Source organism: Carcharodon carcharias, chromosome 9, assembly GCF_017639515.1.
Source record: "Carcharodon carcharias isolate sCarCar2 chromosome 9, sCarCar2.pri, whole genome shotgun sequence".
NCBI lineage: Eukaryota > Metazoa > Chordata > Chondrichthyes > Lamniformes > Lamnidae > Carcharodon > Carcharodon carcharias.
Window position 1 is genome coordinate 71,092,491 of NC_054475.1, and position 21,077 is coordinate 71,113,567.

Consider the following 21,077-nt stretch of genomic DNA (forward strand, 5'->3'; position numbering starts at 1 on the left):
TCTGAGAAGGTATACATTCCCTTGATCCGAGTAGGTTAACAAGCCCCTCGATCTGAGCAGATTTATATTCATCTCGATCCAAGTAGATTTATATTCCCCTCAATCCGAGCTGGTTTATACTCCCCGTAATCCAAGAAGGTTTATATTCCCCTCGATCCAAGTAGGTTTATATTACCCTCGATCCGAGTAGGTTTATATTCCCCTTGACCTGAGTAGGTTTACATTCCCCTCGATCAGAGTAGGTTTACAATCCCCTCGATCCGAGTATGTTTACATTCCTCCTGATATGAGTAGGTGTACAATCCCCTCGATCTGAGTAGGTTATATTACCCTCAATCCGAGTACGTTCACAATCCCCTCGATCCAAGTAGCTATATATTCCCTTTGATCCTAGGAGGTTTACATTCCCCTCAATCTGAGTATGTTTATATTCCCCTCAACCTGAGTAGGTTTACATTCCCATCGATCCGAGTAGGTTTACAATCCCCTCAATCTGAGTAGGTTTATATTGCCCTCGATTCGAGTAGGTTTACAATCCCCTTAATCCGAGTAGCTTTGTATTCCCCTTGATCGTGGTAGGTTTACAATCCCATCGATCTGAGTAGGTTTATATACCCCTCGATCAGAGTAGGTACATATTCCCCTCGATCTGAGTAGGTTTACTATCCCCGCGATCCGAGTAGGTGTATATCCCCCTTGATCCGAGTAGTTTAATATTACCCTTGATACGAGTAGGTTTATAATCCCCACGATACGAGTAGATTTATAATCCTCTCGATCCGAGTACACTTAGTTTCCCCTTGATCCAAGTAGGTTTTTATTTCCCTCGATCCGAGTAGGTTTATATTCCCCTCGATCTGAGTTGGTTTATATTCCACTCGACCTGAGTAGGTTTACAATCCCCTCGATCAGAGTAGGTTTACAACCACTCAATCTGAGTAGGTTTATATTCCCCTTGATCCGAGTAGGTTTATATTCCCCTCGACCTGAGTAGATTTACAATCCCCTCAATCCGAGAAGGTTTATATTCCCCTCGGACCACGTAGGTTTATACTCCCCTTGATCCGAGTAGGTTTATATTCCCCTCGACCTGAATAGGTTTTCAATCCCCTCGATCCGAGTAGGTTTACAATCCCCTCAATCCGAGTAGGTTTATATTCCCCTCGATCTGGGAATGTTTACATTCCCTCGATCCGAGTAGGTTAACAAGCCCCTCGATCCAAGTAGACTTATATTCATCTCGATCCAAGTAGATTTATATTCATTTTGATCCAAGTGGGTTTATATTCCCCTCGATACAAGTAGGTTTATATTCGCCTTGATCCAAGTAGGTTTACAATCCCCTCGATCCGAGTAGGCTTATATTCCCCTCGACCTGAGTAGTTTTACAATCCCCTCGATCTGAGTAGCTTTACAATCCCCTTGATCTGAGTGGGTTTACATTCCCCTCAATATGTATGGGTTTACAATCCCCTCAATCCGAGTAGGTTTACAAGACCCTCAATCCAAGTAGGTTTACAATCCTTTCGATCAGAGTAAGTTTATATTCCCCTCGATTCAAGTAGAATTATATTGCCCTTGATCCGAATAAGAATACATTCCCCTCGATCTGAGTAGGTTTACATTCCCCTCGATCCGAGTAGGTTTACAATCCACTTGATCCGAGTAGGTTTATATTCCCCTCGATCCGCGTAGCTTTTCATTCCCCTTGACCCGAGTAGATTCATTCCCCTCAATCCGAGTAGGTTTATATTCCCCTCGACCTGAGTAGTTTTACACTCCCCTCGAGCTGAGTAGCTTTACAATCCCCTTGATCCGAGTGGGTTTACATTCCCCTCGATATGTGTGGGTTTACAATCCCCTCGATCCGAGTAGGTTTACAAGACCCTCAATCCAAGTAGGTTTACAATCCCCTCGATCCAAGTAGGTTTACAATCCCCTCGATCCAAGTAGGTTTATATTCCCCTCAACCTGAATATGTTTTCAATCCCCTCGATCCGAGTAGGTTTACAACCCCCTCATCCGAGTAGGTTTATATTCCCCTCGATCCGAGTAGGTTTATATTCCCCTTGACCTGAATAGATTTTAAATCCCCTCGATCCGAGTAGGTTTACAATCCCCTTGATCTGAGTAGGTTTACAATCCCCTTGATCCGAGTAGACTTATATTCATCTCGATCCAAGTAGATTTATATTCATTTCAATCCAAGTAGGTTTATATTCCCCTCGATCCAAGTAGGTTTACAATCCCCTCGATCCGAGTAGGCTTATATTCCCCTCGACCTGAGTAGTTTTACAATCCCCTCGATCTGAGTAGCTTTACAGTCCTCTTGATCCGAGTGGGTTTACATTCCCCTCGATATGTGTGTGTTTACAATCCCCTCGTTCCGAGTAGGTTTACAAGACCCTCAATCCAAGTAGGTTTACAATCCCCTCGATCCGAGTAGGTTTATATTCCCCTCAACCTGAATATGTTTTCAATCCCCTCGATCCGAGTAGGTTTACAATCCCCTCGTCCGCGTAAGTTTATATTCCCCTCAATCTGAGTAGGTTTATATTCCTCTCGACCTGAATAGATTTTAAATCCCCTCGATCCGAGTAGGTTTACAATCCCCTCGATCCGAGTAGGTTTACAATCCCCTCGATCCGAGTAGGTTTATATTCCCCTCGATCTGAGAAGGTTTACATCCCCTCGATCCGAGTAGGTTAACAAGCCCCTTGATCCGAGTAGACTTATATTCATCTCGATCCAAGTAGATTTATATTCATTTCGATCCAAGTAGGTTTATATTCCCCTCGATACAAGTAGGTTTATATTCCCCTCAATCCAAGTAGGTTTACAATCCTCTCGATCAGAGTAGGTTTACAATCCCCTCGAACTGAGTAGCTTTACAATCCCCTTGATCTGAGTGGGTTTACAATCCCCTCGATATGAGGAGGTTTACAATCCCCTCGATCCGAGTAGGTTTACAAGACCCTCAATCTGAGTAGGTTTACAATCCCCTCGATCCCAGTCGGTTTACATTCCCTCGATGCAAGTAGATTTACAATCCTCTTCATCCGAATAGGTATACAATCCCCTCTGTCTGAGTAGGTTTACAATCCCCTCGATCTGAGTAGATTTATATTCCCCTTGATCTGAGTGCGTTTATATTCCCCTCGATCCGAGTAGGTTTATATTCACCTTGATCTGAGTAGGTTTTTGTTCCCCTCGATCCGAGAAGGTTTATATTCTCCATGACCTGATTGGCATCACATTTCCATCGATCGGAGTAGGTTTATAATCCCCTCGACCTGAGTAGGTATTCATTCCCCTTGATCCATGTATGTTCATATTCCCCTCGATCCGAGTAGGTTTACAATCCCTCGATGTGAGTACATTTATATTCCCCTCGATCTGAGTAGGTTTATATTCCCCTCGATCAGAGTTGGTTTATATACACTTCGATCCAAGTAGGTTTACAATCCCCTCGATCCGAGTCGGATTACATTCCCCTCAATCCAAGTAGGCTTACAATCCCCTCGATCCAAGTAGGTTTATAGTCATCTCGATCCAAGTAGGTTTATATTCCCCTCGATCTGAGTAGTTTCATAATCCCCTTGATCCGTGTAGGTTTGCATTCCCCTCGATCTCAGTGGGTATAAAATTCCCTCGATTCGAGTGGGTTTACAGTCCCTTCAATCTGAGTAGAATTATACTCCCCTTGATCCGAATAGATTTACATTCTTCTCGATCTGAGTAGGTTTATATTCCCCTTGATCCGACTAGGTTCATATTCCCCTCGGTCCACGTAGTTTTATGCACCACTCGATCCGAGTAGGTTTATATTCCCCTCGATCCGAGTAGGTTTGCAATCCCGTCTATCTGAGTAGGTTTATATTCCCCTCAACCTGAATAGGTTTTCAATCCCCTCGATCCAAGTAGGTTTACAATCCCCTCGTCCGAGTAGGTTTATATTCCCCTCAATCCGAGTAGGTTTACATTCTCCTCGACCTGAATAGATTTTAAATCCCCTCGATCTGAGTAGGTTTACAATCCCCTCGATCCGAGTAGGTTTATATTCCCCTCGATCTGAGAAGGTTTACATTCCCTCGATCTGAGTAGGTTAACAAGCCTCTCGATCCGAGTAGATTTATATTCATCTCGATCCAAGTAGACTTATATTCATCTCGATCCAAGTAGGTTTGTATTCCCCTCGATCCAAGTAGTTTTATATTCCCCTCGATCCTAGTAGGTTTACAATCCCTTCGATCTGAGTAGGTTTTTATTCCCCTCGACCTGAGTAGTTTTACAATCCCATCGATCTGAGTAGCTTTACAAGACCCTCAATCCGAGTAGGTTTACAATCCCCTCGATCTGAGTAGGTTTACATTCACCTCGATCCAAGTCGGTTTACATTCCCTCGATGCAAGTAGATTTACAATCCTCTTGATCCGAGTAGGTATACAATCCCCTCTGCCTGAGTAGATTTACAATCCCGTTGATCTGAGTACATTTACATTCCCCTCGATCCAAGTAGATTTTTATTCCCCTCGATCTGAGTAGGTTTACATTCCCCTCGACCTGATCGGCTTTACATTCCCATTGATCCAAGTAGCTTTATATTCCCCTCGATCTAAGCAGCTTTATAGTCATCTCGATCCGAGTAGGTTTATATTCCCCTTGATCTGAGTAGTTTCATAATCCCCTTGATCCGTGTAGGTCTGCATTCCCCTCGATCTCAGTAGGTATAAAATTCCCTCGATCCGAGTGGGTTTACAGTCCCCTCAAACCGAGTTGGTTTACAATCCCCTCGATCCGAGTAGGTTTATACTCCCCTCGACCTGAGTAGGTTTACAATCCCCTTGAACAGAGTAGGTTTACAATCCCCCCAATCCAAGTAGTTTTATATTCCCTTCGATCCGAGTAGGTTTATATTCCCCTCGACCTGAGTAGGTTTTAAATCCCCTCGATCTGAGTAGGTTTACAATCACCTCAATCCGAGTAGGTTTACAATCCCCTCAATCCGAGTTTTATATTCCCCTCGGTCCACATAGGTTTATATACCCTATATCTGAGTAGGTTTACAATCCCCTCAATCTGAGTGGGTTTACAATCCCCTCAATCCGTGAAGTTTTATTTACCCCTCGGTCCATGTAGGCTTATATTCCCCTTGATCCGAGTAGGTTCATATTCCCCTCGACCTGAATAGGTTTCAATCCCCTGAATCCGAGAAGTTTTATATTTCCCTCGGTCCAAGTAGGTTTATATTCCCCTTCATCCGAGTAGGTTCATATTCCCCTCAGTCCATGTAGGTTTATACACCCCTCGATCCGAGTAGGTTTATATTCCCCTTGATCCAAGTAGGTTTATATTCCCCTTGTTCCGAGTAGGTTTACAATCCCCTAGATCCGAGTAGGTTTATATTCCCCTCGACCTGAATAGGTTTTAAATCCCCTTGATCCGAGTAGGTTTACAATCCCCTCGACCCGAGTAGGTTTATATTCCCCTGGACCTGAATAGATTTTCAAACCTATTGATCCGAGTAGGGTTACAATCCCCTCGATCCGAGTAGCTTTATATTCCCCTTGGTCTGAGAAGGTTTACATTCCCTCGATCCGAGTCGGTTAACAAGCCCCTCGATCCGAGTAGATTTATATTCATCTTGATCCAAGTAGATTTATATTCTCCTCGATCCAAGTAGGTTTATATTCCCCTCGATCCAAGTAGGTTTATGTTCCCCACGATCCAAGTTGGTTTACAATACCCTCGATCTGAGTAGGTTTAAAAGCCCCTCGATCTGAGTTTCTTTACAATCCCCTTGATCCAAGTAGGTTTACAATCCCCTCGGTCCGAGTAGGTTTACAAGACCCTCAATCCGAGTAGGTTCACAATCCCCTTGCTCCCAGTCGGTTTACATTCCCTCGATGCAAGTAGATTTACAATCCTCTTGATCCAAGTAGGATTACATTCCCCTCGATCGAAGTAGGTTTACAATCCCCTCGATCTGAGTAGGTTTATATTCCCCTGGATCTGAGTACGTTTATATTCCCCTCGATCCAAGTAGGTTTATATTCGCCTCGATCCGAGTAGGTTTAGAATCCCCTCGATTCGAGTAGGTTTACAATCCCCTCGATCCGAGTAGGTTTACATTCCCCTCGATCCCAGTCGGTTTACATTCCCTCAATGCAAGTAGATTTACAATCCTCTTGATCTGAATAGTTATACAATCCCCTCTGTATGAGTAGGTTTACAATCCCCTCGATCTGAGTAGGTTTATAATCCCCTTGATCCGAGCGCGTTTACATTCCCTTTGATATGAGTAGGTTTACAATCCCCTCGATCCAAGTAGGTTTACAAGACCCTCCATCGGAGTGGGTTTACAATCCCCTCGATCCCAGTCAGTTTACATTCCCTTGATGCAAGTAGATTTACAATCCTTTTGATCCGAATAGGTATACAATCCCCTCTGTCTGAGTAGCTTTATGTTCCCCTCGTTCCAAGCAGATTTACATTCCCCTCGATCCAAGTAGATTTTCATTCCCCATCGATCTGAGTAGGTTTATATTCTCCTTGACCTGATTGGCTTTACATTCCCATCGATCCGAGTAGGTTTATATTCCCCTCGATCCGAGTAGGTATTCATACCCCTCGATCTGAGTAGGTTTATATTGCCCTTGATCAGAGTTGGTTTATATACCCTACGATCCGAGCAGGTTTCCAATCTCATCGATCCGAGTAGGATTACATTCCCCTTGATCGAAGTAGGTTTACAATCCCCTCGATCTGAGTAGGTTTATATTCCCCTCGATCCGAGTAGGTTTACAATCCCCTCAATCCGAGTAGGTTTATATTCCCCTCGACCTGAGTAGGTTTATATTCCCATCAATCTGAGTAGGTATACAATCCCCTTGATCCGAGTAGGTTTATATTCCTCTCAATCTGAGTAGGTTATATTACCCTCGATCTGAGTAGGTTTACAATCCCCTCGATCTGAGTAGCTTTATGTTCCCCTCGTTCCAAGGAGATTTACATTCCCCTCGATCCGAGTAGGTTTATATTCCCCTTGTCCTGAGTAGGTTTACATTCCCTCGATCCGGGTGGCTTTACAATTCCCTCGATCCGAGTAGGTTTATATTCATCTCGTTCTGAGAATGTTTACATTCCCTCGATCCGAGTAGGTTAACAAGCCCCTCGATCCGAGTATATTTATATTCATCTCGATCCAAGTAGATTTATATTCATCTCGATCCAAGTAGATTTATAATCCACTCAATCCGTGTAGCTTTACAATCCCCTCAATCCGAGTAGGTTTATGTTCCCCTCGATCTGAGAAGGTATACATTCCCTTGATCCGAGTAGGTTAACAAGCCCCTCGATCTGAGCAGATTTATATTCATCTCGATCCAAGTAGATTTATATTCCCCTCAATCCGAGCTGGTTTATACTCCCCGTAATCCAAGAAGGTTTATATTCCCCTCGATCCAAGTAGGTTTATATTACCCTCGATCCGAGTAGGTTTATATTCCCCTTGACCTGAGTAGGTTTACATTCCCCTCGATCAGAGTAGGTTTACAATCCCCTCGATCCGAGTATGTTTACATTCCTCCTGATATGAGTAGGTGTACAATCCCCTCGATCTGAGTAGGTTATATTACCCTCAATCCGAGTACGTTCACAATCCCCTCGATCCAAGTAGCTATATATTCCCTTTGATCCTAGGAGGTTTACATTCCCCTCAATCTGAGTATGTTTATATTCCCCTCAACCTGAGTAGGTTTACATTCCCATCGATCCGAGTAGGTTTACAATCCCCTCAATCTGAGTAGGTTTATATTGCCCTCGATTCGAGTAGGTTTACAATCCCCTTAATCCGAGTAGCTTTGTATTCCCCTTGATCGTGGTAGGTTTACAATCCCATCGATCTGAGTAGGTTTATATACCCCTCGATCAGAGTAGGTACATATTCCCCTCGATCTGAGTAGGTTTACTATCCCCGCGATCCGAGTAGGTGTATATCCCCCTTGATCCGAGTAGTTTAATATTACCCTTGATACGAGTAGGTTTATAATCCCCACGATACGAGTAGATTTATAATCCTCTCGATCCGAGTACACTTAGTTTCCCCTTGATCCAAGTAGGTTTTTATTTCCCTCGATCCGAGTAGGTTTATATTCCCCTCGATCTGAGTTGGTTTATATTCCACTCGACCTGAGTAGGTTTACAATCCCCTCGATCAGAGTAGGTTTACAACCACTCAATCTGAGTAGGTTTATATTCCCCTTGATCCGAGTAGGTTTATATTCCCCTCGACCTGAGTAGATTTACAATCCCCTCAATCCGAGAAGGTTTATATTCCCCTCGGACCACGTAGGTTTATACTCCCCTTGATCCGAGTAGGTTTATATTCCCCTCGACCTGAATAGGTTTTCAATCCCCTCGATCCGAGTAGGTTTACAATCCCCTCAATCCGAGTAGGTTTATATTCCCCTCGATCTGGGAATGTTTACATTCCCTCGATCCGAGTAGGTTAACAAGCCCCTCGATCCGAGTAGACTTATATTCATCTCGATCCAAGTAGATTTATATTCATTTTGATCCAAGTGGGTTTATATTCCCCTCGATACAAGTAGGTTTATATTCGCCTTGATCCAAGTAGGTTTACAATCCCCTCGATCCGAGTAGGCTTATATTCCCCTCGACCTGAGTAGTTTTACAATCCCCTCGATCTGAGTAGCTTTACAATCCCCTTGATCTGAGTGGGTTTACATTCCCCTCAATATGTATGGGTTTACAATCCCCTCAATCCGAGTAGGTTTACAAGACCCTCAATCCAAGTAGGTTTACAATCCTTTCGATCAGAGTAAGTTTATATTCCCCTCGATTCAAGTAGAATTATATTGCCCTTGATCCGAATAAGAATACATTCCCCTCGATCTGAGTAGGTTTACATTCCCCTCGATCCGAGTAGGTTTACAATCCACTTGATCCGAGTAGGTTTATATTCCCCTCGATCCGCGTAGCTTTTCATTCCCCTTGACCCGAGTAGATTCATTCCCCTCAATCCGAGTAGGTTTATATTCCCCTCGACCTGAGTAGTTTTACACTCCCCTCGAGCTGAGTAGCTTTACAATCCCCTTGATCCGAGTGGGTTTACATTCCCCTCGATATGTGTGGGTTTACAATCCCCTCGATCCGAGTAGGTTTACAAGACCCTCAATCCAAGTAGGTTTACAATCCCCTCGATCCAAGTAGGTTTACAATCCCCTCGATCCAAGTAGGTTTATATTCCCCTCAACCTGAATATGTTTTCAATCCCCTCGATCCGAGTAGGTTTACAACCCCCTCATCCGAGTAGGTTTATATTCCCCTCGATCCGAGTAGGTTTATATTCCCCTTGACCTGAATAGATTTTAAATCCCCTCGATCCGAGTAGGTTTACAATCCCCTTGATCTGAGTAGGTTTACAATCCCCTTGATCCGAGTAGACTTATATTCATCTCGATCCAAGTAGATTTATATTCATTTCAATCCAAGTAGGTTTATATTCCCCTCGATCCAAGTAGGTTTACAATCCCCTCGATCCGAGTAGGCTTATATTCCCCTCGACCTGAGTAGTTTTACAATCCCCTCGATCTGAGTAGCTTTACAGTCCTCTTGATCCGAGTGGGTTTACATTCCCCTCGATATGTGTGTGTTTACAATCCCCTCGTTCCGAGTAGGTTTACAAGACCCTCAATCCAAGTAGGTTTACAATCCCCTCGATCCGAGTAGGTTTATATTCCCCTCAACCTGAATATGTTTTCAATCCCCTCGATCCGAGTAGGTTTACAATCCCCTCGTCCGCGTAAGTTTATATTCCCCTCAATCTGAGTAGGTTTATATTCCTCTCGACCTGAATAGATTTTAAATCCCCTCGATCCGAGTAGGTTTACAATCCCCTCGATCCGAGTAGGTTTACAATCCCCTCGATCCGAGTAGGTTTATATTCCCCTCGATCTGAGAAGGTTTACATCCCCTCGATCCGAGTAGGTTAACAAGCCCCTTGATCCGAGTAGACTTATATTCATCTCGATCCAAGTAGATTTATATTCATTTCGATCCAAGTAGGTTTATATTCCCCTCGATACAAGTAGGTTTATATTCCCCTCAATCCAAGTAGGTTTACAATCCTCTCGATCAGAGTAGGTTTACAATCCCCTCGAACTGAGTAGCTTTACAATCCCCTTGATCTGAGTGGGTTTACAATCCCCTCGATATGAGGAGGTTTACAATCCCCTCGATCCGAGTAGGTTTACAAGACCCTCAATCTGAGTAGGTTTACAATCCCCTCGATCCCAGTCGGTTTACATTCCCTCGATGCAAGTAGATTTACAATCCTCTTCATCCGAATAGGTATACAATCCCCTCTGTCTGAGTAGGTTTACAATCCCCTCGATCTGAGTAGATTTATATTCCCCTTGATCTGAGTGCGTTTATATTCCCCTCGATCCGAGTAGGTTTATATTCACCTTGATCTGAGTAGGTTTTTGTTCCCCTCGATCCGAGAAGGTTTATATTCTCCATGACCTGATTGGCATCACATTTCCATCGATCGGAGTAGGTTTATAATCCCCTCGACCTGAGTAGGTATTCATTCCCCTTGATCCATGTATGTTCATATTCCCCTCGATCCGAGTAGGTTTACAATCCCTCGATGTGAGTACATTTATATTCCCCTCGATCTGAGTAGGTTTATATTCCCCTCGATCAGAGTTGGTTTATATACACTTCGATCCAAGTAGGTTTACAATCCCCTCGATCCGAGTCGGATTACATTCCCCTCAATCCAAGTAGGCTTACAATCCCCTCGATCCAAGTAGGTTTATAGTCATCTCGATCCAAGTAGGTTTATATTCCCCTCGATCTGAGTAGTTTCATAATCCCCTTGATCCGTGTAGGTTTGCATTCCCCTCGATCTCAGTGGGTATAAAATTCCCTCGATTCGAGTGGGTTTACAGTCCCTTCAATCTGAGTAGAATTATACTCCCCTTGATCCGAATAGATTTACATTCTTCTCGATCTGAGTAGGTTTATATTCCCCTTGATCCGACTAGGTTCATATTCCCCTCGGTCCACGTAGTTTTATGCACCACTCGATCCGAGTAGGTTTATATTCCCCTCGATCCGAGTAGGTTTGCAATCCCGTCTATCTGAGTAGGTTTATATTCCCCTCAACCTGAATAGGTTTTCAATCCCCTCGATCCAAGTAGGTTTACAATCCCCTCGTCCGAGTAGGTTTATATTCCCCTCAATCCGAGTAGGTTTACATTCTCCTCGACCTGAATAGATTTTAAATCCCCTCGATCTGAGTAGGTTTACAATCCCCTCGATCCGAGTAGGTTTATATTCCCCTCGATCTGAGAAGGTTTACATTCCCTCGATCTGAGTAGGTTAACAAGCCTCTCGATCCGAGTAGATTTATATTCATCTCGATCCAAGTAGACTTATATTCATCTCGATCCAAGTAGGTTTGTATTCCCCTCGATCCAAGTAGTTTTATATTCCCCTCGATCCTAGTAGGTTTACAATCCCTTCGATCTGAGTAGGTTTTTATTCCCCTCGACCTGAGTAGTTTTACAATCCCATCGATCTGAGTAGCTTTACAAGACCCTCAATCCGAGTAGGTTTACAATCCCCTCGATCTGAGTAGGTTTACATTCACCTCGATCCAAGTCGGTTTACATTCCCTCGATGCAAGTAGATTTACAATCCTCTTGATCCGAGTAGGTATACAATCCCCTCTGCCTGAGTAGATTTACAATCCCGTTGATCTGAGTACATTTACATTCCCCTCGATCCAAGTAGATTTTTATTCCCCTCGATCTGAGTAGGTTTACATTCCCCTCGACCTGATCGGCTTTACATTCCCATTGATCCAAGTAGCTTTATATTCCCCTCGATCTAAGCAGCTTTATAGTCATCTCGATCCGAGTAGGTTTATATTCCCCTTGATCTGAGTAGTTTCATAATCCCCTTGATCCGTGTAGGTCTGCATTCCCCTCGATCTCAGTAGGTATAAAATTCCCTCGATCCGAGTGGGTTTACAGTCCCCTCAAACCGAGTTGGTTTACAATCCCCTCGATCCGAGTAGGTTTATACTCCCCTCGACCTGAGTAGGTTTACAATCCCCTTGAACAGAGTAGGTTTACAATCCCCCCAATCCAAGTAGTTTTATATTCCCTTCGATCCGAGTAGGTTTATATTCCCCTCGACCTGAGTAGGTTTTAAATCCCCTCGATCTGAGTAGGTTTACAATCACCTCAATCCGAGTAGGTTTACAATCCCCTCAATCCGAGTTTTATATTCCCCTCGGTCCACATAGGTTTATATACCCTATATCTGAGTAGGTTTACAATCCCCTCAATCTGAGTGGGTTTACAATCCCCTCAATCCGTGAAGTTTTATTTACCCCTCGGTCCATGTAGGCTTATATTCCCCTTGATCCGAGTAGGTTCATATTCCCCTCGACCTGAATAGGTTTCAATCCCCTGAATCCGAGAAGTTTTATATTTCCCTCGGTCCAAGTAGGTTTATATTCCCCTTCATCCGAGTAGGTTCATATTCCCCTCAGTCCATGTAGGTTTATACACCCCTCGATCCGAGTAGGTTTATATTCCCCTTGATCCAAGTAGGTTTATATTCCCCTTGTTCCGAGTAGGTTTACAATCCCCTAGATCCGAGTAGGTTTATATTCCCCTCGACCTGAATAGGTTTTAAATCCCCTTGATCCGAGTAGGTTTACAATCCCCTCGACCCGAGTAGGTTTATATTCCCCTGGACCTGAATAGATTTTCAAACCTATTGATCCGAGTAGGGTTACAATCCCCTCGATCCGAGTAGCTTTATATTCCCCTTGGTCTGAGAAGGTTTACATTCCCTCGATCCGAGTCGGTTAACAAGCCCCTCGATCCGAGTAGATTTATATTCATCTTGATCCAAGTAGATTTATATTCTCCTCGATCCAAGTAGGTTTATATTCCCCTCGATCCAAGTAGGTTTATGTTCCCCACGATCCAAGTTGGTTTACAATACCCTCGATCTGAGTAGGTTTAAAAGCCCCTCGATCTGAGTTTCTTTACAATCCCCTTGATCCAAGTAGGTTTACAATCCCCTCGGTCCGAGTAGGTTTACAAGACCCTCAATCCGAGTAGGTTCACAATCCCCTTGCTCCCAGTCGGTTTACATTCCCTCGATGCAAGTAGATTTACAATCCTCTTGATCCAAGTAGGATTACATTCCCCTCGATCGAAGTAGGTTTACAATCCCCTCGATCTGAGTAGGTTTATATTCCCCTGGATCTGAGTACGTTTATATTCCCCTCGATCCAAGTAGGTTTATATTCGCCTCGATCCGAGTAGGTTTAGAATCCCCTCGATTCGAGTAGGTTTACAATCCCCTCGATCCGAGTAGGTTTACATTCCCCTCGATCCCAGTCGGTTTACATTCCCTCAATGCAAGTAGATTTACAATCCTCTTGATCTGAATAGTTATACAATCCCCTCTGTATGAGTAGGTTTACAATCCCCTCGATCTGAGTAGGTTTATAATCCCCTTGATCCGAGCGCGTTTACATTCCCTTTGATATGAGTAGGTTTACAATCCCCTCGATCCAAGTAGGTTTACAAGACCCTCCATCGGAGTGGGTTTACAATCCCCTCGATCCCAGTCAGTTTACATTCCCTTGATGCAAGTAGATTTACAATCCTTTTGATCCGAATAGGTATACAATCCCCTCTGTCTGAGTAGCTTTATGTTCCCCTCGTTCCAAGCAGATTTACATTCCCCTCGATCCAAGTAGATTTTCATTCCCCATCGATCTGAGTAGGTTTATATTCTCCTTGACCTGATTGGCTTTACATTCCCATCGATCCGAGTAGGTTTATATTCCCCTCGATCCGAGTAGGTATTCATACCCCTCGATCTGAGTAGGTTTATATTGCCCTTGATCAGAGTTGGTTTATATACCCTACGATCCGAGCAGGTTTCCAATCTCATCGATCCGAGTAGGATTACATTCCCCTTGATCGAAGTAGGTTTACAATCCCCTCGATCTGAGTAGGTTTATATTCCCCTCGATCCGAGTAGGTTTACAATCCCCTCAATCTGAGTAGGTTTATATTCCCGTCGATCCGAGTAGATTTACAATCCCCTCGATCCGAGTATATTTACATTCCCCTCAATCGAAGTAGGCTTCTATTCCCCTTGATGCGAGTAGGTTTACATTCGCCTCGACCTGATTGGCTTTACATTCCCATCGATCCGAGTAGGTTTATATTCACATCGATCCGAGTAGCTTTATATTCCCCTCGATCTGAGTAGGTTTACAATCCCCTCGATGTGAGTATGTTTATATTCCCCTCGATCTGAGTCTGTTTATGTTCCCCTCGATCAGAGTTGGTTTATGTACCCTTCGATCTGAGTAGGTTTACAACCCCCTCGATCCGAGTAGGACTACATTCCCCTCGATCCAAGTAGGTTTATATTCCCCTCGATCCGAGTAGGTTTACAATCCCCTCGATCCAAGTAGGTTTATACTCATCTCGATCCAAGTAGGTTTATATTCCCCTTGATCTGAGTAGTTTCATAATCCCCTTGATCTGTGTACGTTTGCATTCCCCTCGATCTCAGTAGGTATAAAATTCCCTCAATCCGAGTGGGTTTACAGAACTTCGATCCGAGTAGAATAATACTCCCCTTGATCCGACTAAATTTACATTCCCCTCGATCTGAGTAGGTTTTTATTCCCCTCAATCCGAGTAGGTTAATATTCCCCTCGATCAGAGTTGGTTTATATACCCTTCGATCTGAGTAGCTTTACATTCCCCTCGATCCAAGTAGGTTTATAGTCATCTCGATCCAAGTAGGTTTATATTCCCCTCGATCTGAGTAGTTTCATAATCCCCTTGATCCGAGTAGGTTTGCATTCCCCTCGATCTCAGTAGGTATAAAATTCCCTTGATCTGAGTGGGTTTACAGTCCCCTCGATCCGAGTAGAATTATACTCTCCTTGATGTGAGTAGATTTACATTCTCCTCGATCTGAGTAGGTTTTCAATCCCCTCAATCCAAGTAGGTTTACAATCCCCTTGATCCGAGTAGGTTTACAAACCCTCAATCCGATTAGGTTATATTACACTCAATCCGAGTACGTTTACAATCCCCTCAATCCAAGTAGCTATATATTCCCCTTGATCCCAAGAGTTTTATATTCTCATCGATCCGAGTAGGTTTACAATCCCCTCGATCTGAGTAGGTTTATTTTGCCCTCGATCTGAGTAGGTTTACAATCCCCTGAAACTGAGTAGCTTTGTATTCCCCTCGACCTTAGTAGGTTTACAATCCCCTCGATCTGAGTAGGTTTACATTCCATTGACCTGATTGGCTTTACATTCCCATCGATCTGAGTAGGTTTATATTCCCATCGATCCGAGTAGCTTTATATTCCCCTCGATCCATGTAGGTTTTCATTCCCCTCGATCCGAGTATGTTGATATTCCCCTCGATCCGAGTAGGTTTACAATCCCCTCGATGTGAGTATGTTTATATTCCCCTCGATCTGAGTAGGTTTATATTCCCCTTGACCAGAGTTGGTTTATATACCCTTCGATCTGAGTAGGTTTACAACCCCCTCGATCCAAGTAGGATTACATTCCCCTCAATAGAAGTAGGTTTACAATACCCTCGATCCGAGTAGGTTTACAAACCCTCAATCCGATTGGTTATATTACACTCAATCCGAGTACGTTTACAATCCCATCGATCCAAGTAGCTATATATTCCCCTTGATCCCAGGAGATTTACGTTTCCCTGAATCCGAGTAGGTTTATATCCCCCTCAATCTGAGTAGGTTTACATTCCCATCGATCCGAGTAGGTTTACAATCCCCTCGATCTGAGTAGGTTTATATTGCCCTCGATCTGAGTAGGTTTACAATCCCCTCAATCTTAGTAGCTTTGTATTCCCCTCGACCTTAGTAGGTTTACAATCCCCCCGATCCGAGTAGGTTTATAGTCCCCTCGATCCAAGTAGGTTTACTATCCCCGCGATCCGAGTAGTTTTATATTCCCCTCGATCCGAGTAGTTTAATATTTCCCTCGATACGAGTAGGTTTATATTCCCCTCGATCCGAGTAGATTTACAATCCCCTCGATCCGAGTACTTTTCCATTCCCCTCGATCCAAGTAGGTTTTTATTCCCCTCGATCTGATTAGGTTTTTATTCCCCTCGATCCGAGTAGGATTACATTCCCCTCGACCTGGTTGGCTTTACATTCCCATCGATCCGATTAGGTTTATATTCCCATCGATCCAAGTAGGTTTATATTCCCCTTGATCCGAGTAGGTTTTCATTCTCCTCAATCCGAGCAGGTTCATATTCCTCTCGATCCGAGTAGTTTTACAATCCCCTCAATGCGAGTATATTTATATTCCCCTCGATCTGAGTAGGTTTATATTCCCCTCCATCACAGTTGGTTTATATACCCTTTGATCCGAGTAGGTTTACAATCCCCTCGATCTGAATAGGATTACATTCCCCTTGATCCAAGTAGGTTTACAATCCCCTCGATCCAAGTAGGTTTATAGTCATCTCGATCCAAGTAGGTTTATATTCCCATCGATCCGTGTAGGTTTATATTCCCCTCGATCCGAGTAGGTTTTCATTCCCCTCAATCCGAGTAGGTTCATATTCCCCTCGATCTGAGTAGGTTTACAATCTTCTCGATGCGAGTACGTTTATATTCCCCTTGATCACAGTTAGTTTATATACCCTTCGATCCGAGTTGGTTTACAATCCCTCGATCTGAGTAGGATTACATTCGCCTCGATCCAAGTAGGTTTACAATCCCCTCGATCCAAGTAGGTTTATAGTCATCTCGATCCAAGTAAGTTTATATTCCCCTCGATCTGAGTAGGTTTATATTCCCCTCGATCCGAGTAGATTTATATTCCCCTCGATCTGAATAGGTTTATATTCCCCTCGATCAGAGTTGGTTTATATACCCTTCGATCCGAGTAGGTTTACAATCCCCTCAATCTGAATAGGATTACATTCCCCTTGATCCAAGTAGGTTTACAATCACCTCGATCCAAGTAGGTTTATAGTCATCTCGATCCAAGTAGGTTTATATTCCCATCGATCCGAGTAGGTTTATATTCCCCTCGATCCGAGTAGGTTTTCATTCCCCTCAATCCGAGTAGGTTCATATTCCCCTCGATCTGAGTAGGTTTACAATCCCCTCGATGCGAGTACATTTATATTCCCCTCGATCTCAGTAGGTTTATATTCCCCTTGATCAGAGTTGGTTTATATACCCTTCGATCCGAGTAGGTTTACAATCCCCTCGATCTGAGTAGGATTACATTCCCCTCGATCCAAGTAGGTTCACAATCCCCTCGATCCAAGTAGGTTTATAGTCATCTCGATCCAAGTAGTTTTACATTCCCCTCGATCCGAGTAGATTTATATTCCCCTCGATCCGAGTAGGTTTACATTCCACTCAAACTGAGCAGGTATATATTCCCCTCGATATGAATGGATATAAATTCCCCTTGATTTGAGTAGATTTACAATCCCCTCAATCCAAGTAGGTTTACATTCCCCTCGATCCGAGTAGATTTATATTCTCCTCCATCTGAGTAGATTTATATTCCCCTCGACCTGAGTAGATTTACAATCCCTCATTCCAAGGAGGTGTTCAATCCCCTCGATCCATCTAGCTTTACAATCCCTCGATCCGAATAAGTTTAAAATCCCCTCAATCCATGTTGGTTTATATTCCCCTCGATCCGAGTATGTTTACAAACCCCTTGATCCGAGTGGTTTTATATTCCCCTCAACCTGATCAGGTTTATATTCACCTCGATCTGAGCAGGTTTACCCTCCCATCGATCTGAGTAGGTTTACATTCCCCTTAATCCGAGTACGTTGACAAACCTCTAGATCCGAGTAGGTTGACAAACACCTCGATCCGAGTAGGTTTTAATTCCCCTCACACTGAGTAGGTTTATATTACCCTCGATCGGATTGGTTTACGATCCCCTCGATCCGAGTAGGTTTGCATTCCCCTCAATCTGAATAGGTTTATATTCCCCTCAATCCGAGTAGGATTACAATTCCCTCGATCCGAATAGATTTATATTCCCCTCAATCCATATAGGTTTACAATCTCCTCAATCCGAGCAGGTTTATATTCCCCTCGACCTGAGCAGGTTTACAGTCTGTCGATACGCGTAGGTTTACAATCCCCCCGATCCAAGTAGGTTTATATTCCCCTCAAGATGAATAGGTTTATATTCCCCTCATTCCGAGTAGCTTTACATTCCCCTCAACCTGAGCAGGTTTATATTCCCCTCAACCTGAGCAGGTTTATATTCCCCTCGATCTGAGTAGGTTTACTATCCGTTTGATCTGAGTAGGTTTACAATCCCCTCAATCTGGGTAGGTTTACAACGCCTCGATCCGAGTAATTTTATATTCCCCTCAACCTGAGTAGGTTTATATTCCCCTTTATCCGAGTAGGTTTCTATTCCCCTCAATCTGATTAGGTTTATATTTCCATTGATCTGAGTAGGTTTACAATCCCCTCGATCTGTGTAGGTTTACAATCCCATTGATCTGAGTAGGTTTGCAATTCCCTTGATCCGAGTAGATTTACATTCCCCTCGATCCGAGCAGGTTTACAATCCCCTCGATCCGAGTAGGTTTACCTTCCCCTCGATCTGAGTAGGTTTTCATTCCCCTTGATCCGAGAAGGTATACATTCCCCTCCATCCGAGTAGGGTTACCTTCACCTCACAATGAGTTGGTTTATATTCCCCTCGATCTGAGTAGGTTTTTATTTCCATCGATCCGCGTAGGTTTACAATCCCCTCGATCTGAGTACGTTTATATTCCCCTCGATCCGAGTAGGTTTTCATTCCCCTCGATCCGTGTAGGTTCACATTCCCCTTGATCGGAGTAGGTTTATATTCCCTTCGATCTGAGTAGGTTTGCATACCCCTTGATCTGAATAGTTTTACAATCCCCTCGATCCGAGTAGGATTTTTTCCCCTCGATCTGAGTAGGTTTACATTCCCCTCAACCTGAGTAGGTTTACAATCCCCTTGATCTGAGTAGATTTACAATCCCCTCGATCTGAATAGGTTTATATTCCCTTCGATCTGAGTAGGTTTATGTTCCCCTCAACCTGAGTAGGTTTACAATCCCCTCGATCTGAGTAGGTTTATATTCCCCTCGATCCGATTAGGTTTATATTCCCCTCATTCCGAGTAGGTTTACAATCCCATTGATCCGTATCGGTTTTTGTTCCACTCGATCTGAGTAGCTTTACAGTCTCCTCGATCCAAGTAGATTTACAATCTCCTCGATCCGAGTAGGTTTATATTCCCCTCTATTGGAGCTTATTGATAATCTTCTTACCGCACACTGGCAAGTGGTCCTGTGGTCTCAAAACAATTCTCCTCGGTGTCAATCCCGCCGCACGGTTCAAAATCCTCATCAGCTAAACTGTTAAATCGTGCTTTATAACTCCTGAAATAAATTGTATATATTCAAAAATACGTATCAGGAATTTGTGCCCACAACCATCACAAACACAAAGCTATCTCACACACACTGCTATCTCACAGACACAGCTATCTCTCAGACGCAGCTATCTCACAGGCACAGCTATCAAACACACAACCATCACACTCAGCCATCTCACACATCACCATCACACACACACAGCTATCCCCCAAACACAGAACCATCACACAATCACAACCATCTCACACTCAACCATCTCACACACACACAGCTATCTCACAAACGCAGGCATCTATCTCACACACACAGCTTTCTCATGCATATAGCCATCACCTGCACACAGCTATCTCTCATGCACACACACAGCTTTCTCACACACACACATAGCTATCTCTCACACACACACAGCTATCGCACACACACACAGCTATCGCTCACACACAGCTATCTCACACATACACACACAGTTGTCTCATACACAGACAGCTATCTCACACACACACAGCTATCTGACACACACACACACAGCTATCACACACACACACACACACACAGCTATCTCACACACACACACACTGAGCTATCTCACACACACACACACACAGCTATCTCACACACACACACAGCTATCTCACACACATACACACACACACAACTATCTCTCACACACTGCTATCTCACAGACACAGCTATCTCTCAGACGCAGCTATCTCACAGGCACAGCTATCAAACACAGAACCATCACACTCAGCCATCTCACACATCAACAAAAATACGTATCAGGAATTTGTGCCCACAACCATCACAAACACAAAGCTATCTCTCACACACACACACAGACACACTGAGCTATCTCACACACACACACAGCTTTCTCACACACAGAGCTATCTCACCGACACAGCTATCTCTCTCTCTCTCACACACACACAGACACACACACACAGCTTTCTCAGGCACACAGCTTCCTCACGCACACAGCCTTCTCAAACACACACTCACAGCTATCTCACACACACACACAGCTTCCTAAAACACACAGCTATCTCACACACACACACTGCTATCTCACACACGCACACAGCTATCTCACACATACACAGTTCTCTCACACACAGCTCTCTCACACACAGCTATCTCGCACACACACACAGCTATCTCACAGACACAGCTATCTCACACACACACACAGCTATCTCACACACACACAGCTATCTCATGCACACAGCAATCTCACACAGACATAGCTATCTCATACACACACACACACACACACACACACAGCTATCTCACACACGCAGGCATCTATCTCACACACACAGCTTTCTCATGCATATAGCCATCACCTGCACACAGCTATCTCTCATGCACACACACAGCTTTCTCACACACACACACACAGCTATCTCTCACACACACACACAGCTATCGCACACACACACAGCTATCGCACACACACAGCTATCTCACACATACACCCACAGTTATCTCACAAACACACAGCTTTCTCAGGCACACAGCTTTCTCACG

At 43.8% G+C, this 21,077-nt stretch overlaps 1 protein-coding gene across 1 annotated transcript in view; it reads right to left on the reverse strand.

The window, feature by feature from the left end:
- LOC121281886 (nitric oxide synthase, brain-like) overlaps positions 1–19,544 on the reverse strand; it is an 88,407-nt gene extending 68,863 nt beyond the window's left edge. Inside the window, exon 1 of the mRNA XM_041195009.1 lies at positions 19,440–19,544. The gene's annotated coding sequence lies outside the window, so the exon portion shown is untranslated. The remainder of the gene's footprint in view (positions 1–19,439) is intronic.
- Between the last annotated feature and the right edge of the window lie 1,533 nt (positions 19,545–21,077).